The following is an 8,098-nucleotide window of genomic DNA, read 5'->3' as shown; positions in this document are numbered from 1 at the left end:
CTATGAATGCTGAAAGTTTTAATATTTTCTTTCTTTCATTTATTCAGTCATTCATTTGTTATTCATTCATTCAGTTACTCATTTACTTATTTACTTACGTTGGTGCAAAAAGTATGTCCTAAACACAAGACATAGAGAACAGTTTATTAGAGAATACTTACCCATTTTATAGAAAATGGTAGATGACTACAACTACTTGAGTGCTAACCAACATTTTTAGCACTGCTAACCAGATTGATGGCTGTTTTAATATTGTCTTTTTCAACTTTCTTAACTACTTCCCTCCAGTCTGTCCATATCATATGTGAACTTGTCATACTAGCAATGGGTATTGTGTCCCCCTTCCAGTTTTACTACTAAGAGAATAAGGACAAATACACTGTAACCACCTTTCTTTCCCTAATGATGTATCATTTGCATCACGAGAATTCAGGTCACAAGATAACACACAATTACACACACACACACACACACACACACACACACACACACACACACACCACACACCTAAACTCTTATTTTTAGGACCAACTTTTAGGTTTTTACTTTCATTTTTTTTAAGGACAAACTTTTTAAAGTAAAGTGGACGAAACCATGGGAGATGAAGATACAAAGACAGAAACTCAATGTAGACAAAAGGCCTTGCTGGGAAACATTTGAGGAGAAACATTGCAGACATTTCATAGGCGGATAAGAAGCTCATGTTGTAAACAAGATTTAGCTGCTATTGATGTCCCCCCATAACCGCATGGTTTCATTTTGCTCAGCCTGAAATCTTGCTTAATTTCAAACTGATGTGATAAGCTCCTTCTCGAAAAGCTTTCTGTTCCATGTGCCCTTCTTTCCCTCAGGTGTGGATGGCTAGTTCTTCACCAATACCCTCCTCCTCCTTGAAGCTCTCCCAGACCAATTGTACTTCTCTGGGTGCTCATCTTCTGCTTCTTGGCTCCAGTTTTCCCCAAAAGACTGCTCATGCCACTTGATCTTATTTATTTTTAACAGTTTATAAATTCTTTGTAAGTTCAAAGGTAAACATTTTTTCAAATTATAATATATGTTGCCATCTTTGTTTATTTTTAACTTTTTATTGTTGAAAGTATTACATATGTCTCTTTTTGTCCACATTGACCTTTCCCTACGAGATTTCACCCCCTGGCATATGCCTCCAACCTACTGTCTGTGTCCATTGGTTATATTTATATGGATATACACAAGTTCTTTGGTTGATCTCTTACAAACCCTCCTATCCTCCACCCTCTCCCCTGCCTTCCGTCTGAGGTTTGATGATCTGTTTGGTGCCTCTGTGTCTCTGGATCTATTTTTGTTCATCAGTTTATTTTGTTCATTGTATTCCACAAATGAGTGAGATCATATGATATTTATCTTTCTCTGACTGGCTTGTTTCACATATTCTCTCCACTTCCATTCATGCTGTTGCAAATGGTAAGAACCCCTTCTTTTTCACAGCAGCATAGTATTTCATTGTGCAGATGTACCACAATTTTCTAATCTACTTATCTGCTGATGGGCACTTAAGCTATTTATAAATCTTAGCTATTGTAAATTGTGATGCTATGAACATAAGGGTGCATATTTTCTTTCTGATTGGTGTTTTTTTATTTCTTCGGATATATTCCTAAAATTGAGATTACTGGGAGTTCCATTTTTAATTTCTTGAGGAAACTCCATACTGTTCTCCACAATGGCTGGCTGTACCACAGTTCCTTTTTTTCCTCAGCCTTGCCAGCACTTGTAGCTTGTTGATTTGTTGATGATAGCCATTCTGACAGGTGTGAGATGGTAACTGTTGTTTTGATTTGCATCTCTCAGATGATTAGTGACTTTGAGCATGTTTTCATATGTCTCTTGGCCTTTTGTATGTCTTCTTTCAAAAAGTGTCTATTTTGGTCCTTTGCCCATATTTTGATTGGATTGTTTATCTTCCTATTGTTTATTTGTTTGAGTTCCCTATAAATTTTGGAGATTATACCCTTATCAGAGATAGCATTGACGAATATGTTCTCCCATCCAGTGGGCTTTCTTGTTGTTTTGTTGATGGTTTCTTTTCAGTTCAGAATCTTTTTTATTTTTATGTAGTCCCATTTGTTTATTTTCTCCTTAGTTTCCATTGTCCTAGGAGCTGTATTGGTAAAGTTATTGATTGCTTCGACATATGTCTGATATTTTGCTGCCTATGGATTCTTCTAAGATATTTAAGTCTTTTATCCATTTTGAAACATAGACCAGTTCTTATACCCTCATAATAAGGGGACATTTAGACAGAGGCATATACTTAAGTAAGCTTTCTCAAAGAGGTAGTTAGGATTATAAAAATGCATAACTCCAGCTAGAAAAAGGGAGACTTACTGGCAAAATAGGGTAAGGGGTGTTGAAAGTCAGGGATCCTGGGAGATATGTGTCCTTTCTATCAGGCCAAAGGAGAGACCACTATCATTACTAGTAGTGTCATCTATTTGGCCTCACAAAGTGCTAGTTCTGAAATCATTAGGGCCCTCTTCCTTACGGAACCTGCTAGACTTATTTGATTTACTCAGGGGCTTACAAGAAAGTAAATATCTGACACTTTATTTTATCGGGTATGAGTAGGTATTTTGTATTGAACCACCCTAATACATCAGACATGTTCAGTACTTCCCTGATTTCCCAAAGCGGAATTAAGACCAGGTTGTCAAACGTAATAAACTTCAAAATAGCTTCTCTGAAGATCTTGGATAGTGTCTTTGTGTACACAGTGACAGGTCTTGCCCTGATGTCTGAGGGCTCCAGATTGATTGAAAAATGGCCACTCAGAGAGACCGCGTGCAGTGATAAAACAGCTCCTACACAATGAGAAACCCCATATCCAGGTGTCTTGTGAAGTGGGACACATCAATTCAGTTAACCTGGTGCTTACACTTCCTGATTCCAGTCTGTAACAGGTGATCCATGCAAACCAGCGCAGCTCCTATTAAGAGTAAGCATATCTCTGGATCTATTTTGTTCATCAGTTTATTTTTCCCATTGGATTCCAATTCCAGAGACATAGAAGCCTGAAACATACTGAGGAATTTCAGAGGTGGAAGGTGGCCACTTGATCTTCATTCTGACCCAGCTGGGAGTGAAGGCAGAGCTAAAGGGATCTTATCCAATAGTTTTTCTTTCTCATTTTGCTTGAAGGATTTAGCCTTTTTGATGTAGCAACCACTTTGTTAGTAACTCTAATTTCTTCACCAACAAAATCAAACACCTTGGTGATTTTTACTTTTTCTATTTGTTTGTGTGTGTTTTTAGGGTTCTCTAGCTCTTCTGCCTTTGACCAACATTTTACTTGAACTTATCTCTTCAATTTCCTCTTTTTTTTGTAACTTGTGGACATGAGGGCAATTTTATTTTTTCTCACATTGTTAAGGAAGTTGACCCACAGTTTATCCTCCTTCTTTTCCTTGCACCTTCCAATCCAGTGCCTTCTTCCTGACCTTTCTCTTCCTCTCCTTCTAAGGACTGGTAAAGTGTTTTCTCTCCCTGGAGGAATGCTCTGATCCTTTTTTCCCCCTCCCTCCTTTGTTTTTCTGTCTGGTCTTCACCACCCCCTTCACCTTCCTTCACTAATTCATTTATATCATCTTCACTATACTCTCCAAGCAAAGGTACATAGTTCTTGTCCTCTCCTGACATGGAGAGAGAGTCTAAGGGACTATTTTCTTTACCGTAGGGACTATCAACTAAGTACTCTCCCTGCCTCACCTGGATAATAATGTTGACACTACTCTTAGAATGCTACTGGATTCGCTATAAGGTTATGGCCTTTATGTAAGCAAAGATTTCAGTTTGGGGATAAAATAAACATACAAAAAAAAAACCCACATTCTAAACACACACACAAATAAATTCTGGCTGAGCTAATAATCAAATGAAATTGAGATATTAACAGGAGAAAATGTTCAAAATATATTATGGGTTTAAATGTGGGGATGCCATGTGAATCTGAGACCTAAAGATTTATTTAGCAGTTGAGGTGTATATGCCATTCTAGACTAAGGAGAAAGTTGGGGTCAGGAGTCTGGGATTTCAAAGGGAAGATAGGCAATTCATAGTTAGATGAGAAAGAACAAACATGTGTAAACAAATTCTCTTTGGGCCACCCATAAACAGTGAGGCACAGAGGAGAGTTCAACAGCAGGCTTTCCTAGATTTTTCTTAGTCTGATTCATTTAGTTTATATGATGACACTAGATTATACTTCCATACTTAATCAGGTTTTTCTATCTGAATTCCTTTAAGGTTGAAGGTTCTTTCTGAGTCTTTTTGTTTCTTAATAATCTGCTTAAGATCAATATCCTAAAAACCACATTTTGGGTGGCAAAACTTTGGATCTTCATGCCTCTTTTTGTGATCTGTAGTCAGTCATGGTCATTCTGACATTTTCCTAGTGGCCAGGGCTCTTACTTCCTGATTTTTGCACTGAGGACCATTTGTCTTTTGCTGTCATTTTCTAGCTACTGATGTCAATGTTAACATTGCTGCAAATAGACATTGCCTCAAGAAAACACAAATCATTTCTGGTTAAAAGGATACTATGTCTTTGCTAAAACTGCCTCTGCATCACTTGTCTATGAGAATTGCTGACAGGATTATTTTTCATGTGTACCCCTGGGAAAATAACTCTTCTACATCCTGAATGTCCTTTGAAGTCAATAATAAGCATAAATAGAGTTCCAAAAGAAACTACATCCTAATATTTTACACTGTACTTAATAGTATACTCTGATACAACTCTAGTAAAAAGACTTAAAAGAAGGTGAATGGTACAAAAATTCATTCTGAAATGCTGAGTGACAAATAAATTAAATAGGTCATTAAACAGTTCATATATATATATTATATATATATATATAATATATATATATGAACATTTTCTTAGCACCATAATTAAGAATTTTTAAAAATGGATTTTCTTTTTATGTCTCTTGATAAAAAAAAAAGTTGGTAAGATGACCTCTATTTAGTCTATTAACAGATAGTATTTCTACCAGTAAATATGTTTTTCTCCTCTCTTCTTTTAATGAGAATGCTTTGAAAGTTATACCTCCTACTCATAATTCTTTTTTTCTTTAACTCACTATATTAATGATGAAAGACGAATTTATCACAAGGATCCTTAGGATCGAGAAATACATTTGTAGACCCAGGAAAATAAATCAATAAAGAAGGAGAAAATTAAAATGAAGATAAAGAAGGACAAGTAAATAAGAAAGACTCATGTTAGGAGAGAAGTCAAATGTGTTTATAGCTAGGAAGGTCACTCTTACTAAGTAGGACCACTTGATAAAGGGAAACAGATACGAAATAGGGGAACAGGGTCAGAAGAGGACAGAAATTTGGGTTAAAGGAGACCATAGTCAAGGAAGTTAATATAATTTTTGCCTAATTTGTCAATAAGTTAGAAATGCAAAAATTAGCGTGGTTGATGTAATCTATGGGGTTAAAATTGTGGGCATGAGTTTACTAATTTTCATAAACTCTTGTAATAAAGTTCATATGAATAAAGTGGTAACCTAACAATGGTCAACTTACAGTTTATCAGAGAAATTGTGAAATGTTGTGTGAGACAACAATAGGGCCATATATCTACTAGCACAGATGGCCACCAAAAAGGTGACTTACCAAAGGGTGTATAGCAAACTGCTTTTAAGTACTCTTCCATGAAAACATGCATACCATGCATGGTATCTGCCTGGATACATGAAAGGGTGACGTTTCTGTCTTTGCAATCATATGAGCAAACTGTGTGAGACCCCAGCCCAGTCTGGTTTGATGCTCACAGAATAGAGCTCTTCTTTTTTTCTTCGCTCCATTGGTGATTTCCTAGAAGTTGCAGGATATCTTCCCTTTAATTTTTCCTCTAAACTCTGACTTAGGTATCTCGCCTTTGCTTTCCTTCCATTCCTCACTGGCAACAGTAACTTCCTCCAGGCTTACTTCGCACAAGTGTCTAGGTAGGAGATCACCCAACACTTCTGCCACCAGAACCACGATTCCCAGCATTCCTAGTGCTCCCCACACTCTTGGCTTCCAATTCTGGTCCAGAGACCACCACCAGAACTACAATCCCCAGCATTTGTGGTGTTCTCCCGCAGGCTTCTGCTTTTGGCCCAAAGCTCCTCCCCTCCCCACCCTCCAAGGCCAGGGTGCAGAAGCTGGACTTGTGTTGCCAGGAGCCCAGGGTCCCTCGCCCTGGCCTCTGTCTGAGGCACCTCCCCTTCCCTCCCTCCGCATGACCGGGGCATGGATGCTGGGCTTGCATTGCCAGGGTGACGGCACTAGCGTCTGGCCACTATGGGTGCCACCATCTTTGTTGAGGAGTGATGGTTAATTTACATATTACTCTTTTATTAGATGGGATGTGAGGAGAATCTGTCATTAGAAAATGTTTAACTAATATTTGCCACAATAAGATGCAAGATTTTATAATATTGTTTGATGATAATTTTTTATAAAAATAAAAAGACTATGATTTGGGGGAAAAGGTTAATCTGGAAATAGATGAAGGAAAATTTCTCACCTGGTAAAGGATTTTTAAAGAAATTTACATACAGCACATCCTATCATTAAGAGGGAAACATTTGTAACATTTCTTTTAAAATCAATAAAAAAAATAAGGATGTCTATTATTATCAGTTTTACTCATCATTATCTAATACTCTGAACAAGGAAGATAGGAAGAAAATGTCAAAGACATGAAGATGGAAAAAACAACAACACCTTTAATAGATAATAAAAATGATATTTAAAAGCTGTGTAATATGATTAAATTGAATCCTATTGGATTTACTTTCAAAACCTTTATTAGAAACTTACATGTGAACCGCAAGAATAAACACATCATTTGCTTATAATAATATGCAATTAATATGCATAAAATAAACTTTGGGATGTAGAAATATGGATGCTGTTTTCCTATTATTCACTATTAGTCTAAAGATAGAATAATTTCAAGTGGCTTTGAATGCTCTAGTTAAGTTTAATTGGATCTTTTGAATTAACCTTGGTGTAAAAATTTTTCTTTTCTCAGAGTTCTAAGGTTATAGAATTGCCATTGAGTTATTTTTCTAAATCTTGCAAAGGTGTTAAATCATTAAGTACTGTTTCCTCAACACAAGTTCTAATCCATCTTCATAATCCACAAAGCTGCAAATGCAGCAGATAATTATGTTTCTCTCAAGATAACAAAGCCCATAGGTCATTCTGTTTAGGTGAGAATTGAAACACCTGTACTACATTATTGGAAGCCAAACAATTAGTGAAATTATTCTGCATCGTCTGCATTATTCTTATCTTCCACCTAATTTGACTTGTTTTCAGATAATTAACATTAAAATAAATAAACTTTTACTGCCTTTTTTTTCTTTCTATTAATGGATTTCTACCATGATGGGCTGAGTAGAACATTTTAAAGAAATCCAAGCCTTGTCTCACTTTCTGTTATTTTTCTTGAGTAAATTGAAACTTAGTTACTAGTTCATACAATAATCTTGTCACTAAAGCTGACTCCTCTAAATAACAATAGATAAAGTCATGGAAAGCTGAACAAGTTATGAAACTTTGCAAGGACCAATGTCACCCTAGGTATTACCGAGTACTAAAAGAGCTTTGACTCTGTGTAAATACAAAAATAATGAAGGCTTAGCCTACAGAACTGAAAAATTAGTGGAAAATAGCTCATGTCTTTATTTCTGCTACGCTTTCTTTTTAGCACCTTACAATTGAAACAAAAACATTTGTTTTTAAATGTAAGATTTAGAGGAAAATATTAACTTGTGCATATTTCTCAGCATTTTTCTAAAAGTTTCCCTATATTGATATTAATGTGGAAAGCCTAAATTAATAGGTGCAGACATAAAATTGAAGTCTTTAGATTATCAATAAACAAGATACCTAGGGTTGCCAAGAGCAGCAAACATGGTTGAAAGCCATGAAATTTCTTCCCCTGACCTGCCTAATGCACACACATACATGCTGCAGGAGTTAGCAATCTTAACTTGTGAGTAATGAGAAGAATTATCCTTCTTCTCTCCTTTTACCAGATTTCAGCCAGAAG

The 8,098-nt window shown here is 36.2% G+C and overlaps 1 pseudogene; it reads right to left on the bottom strand.

Moving 5' to 3' along the window:
* Positions 1-680: 680 nt before the first annotated feature.
* LOC118703101 lies at positions 681-3,682 on the bottom strand (annotated as a pseudogene).
* Between the last annotated feature and the right edge of the window lie 4,416 nt (positions 3,683-8,098).

Source organism: Pipistrellus kuhlii, unplaced genomic scaffold (genome assembly GCF_014108245.1).
Source record: "Pipistrellus kuhlii isolate mPipKuh1 unplaced genomic scaffold, mPipKuh1.p scaffold_m20_p_4, whole genome shotgun sequence".
Taxonomy (NCBI): Eukaryota; Metazoa; Chordata; class Mammalia; order Chiroptera; family Vespertilionidae; genus Pipistrellus; species Pipistrellus kuhlii.
The sequence above is the reverse complement of the archived record's forward strand: the minus strand, read 5'-3'. Positions and strand labels throughout refer to the sequence as shown.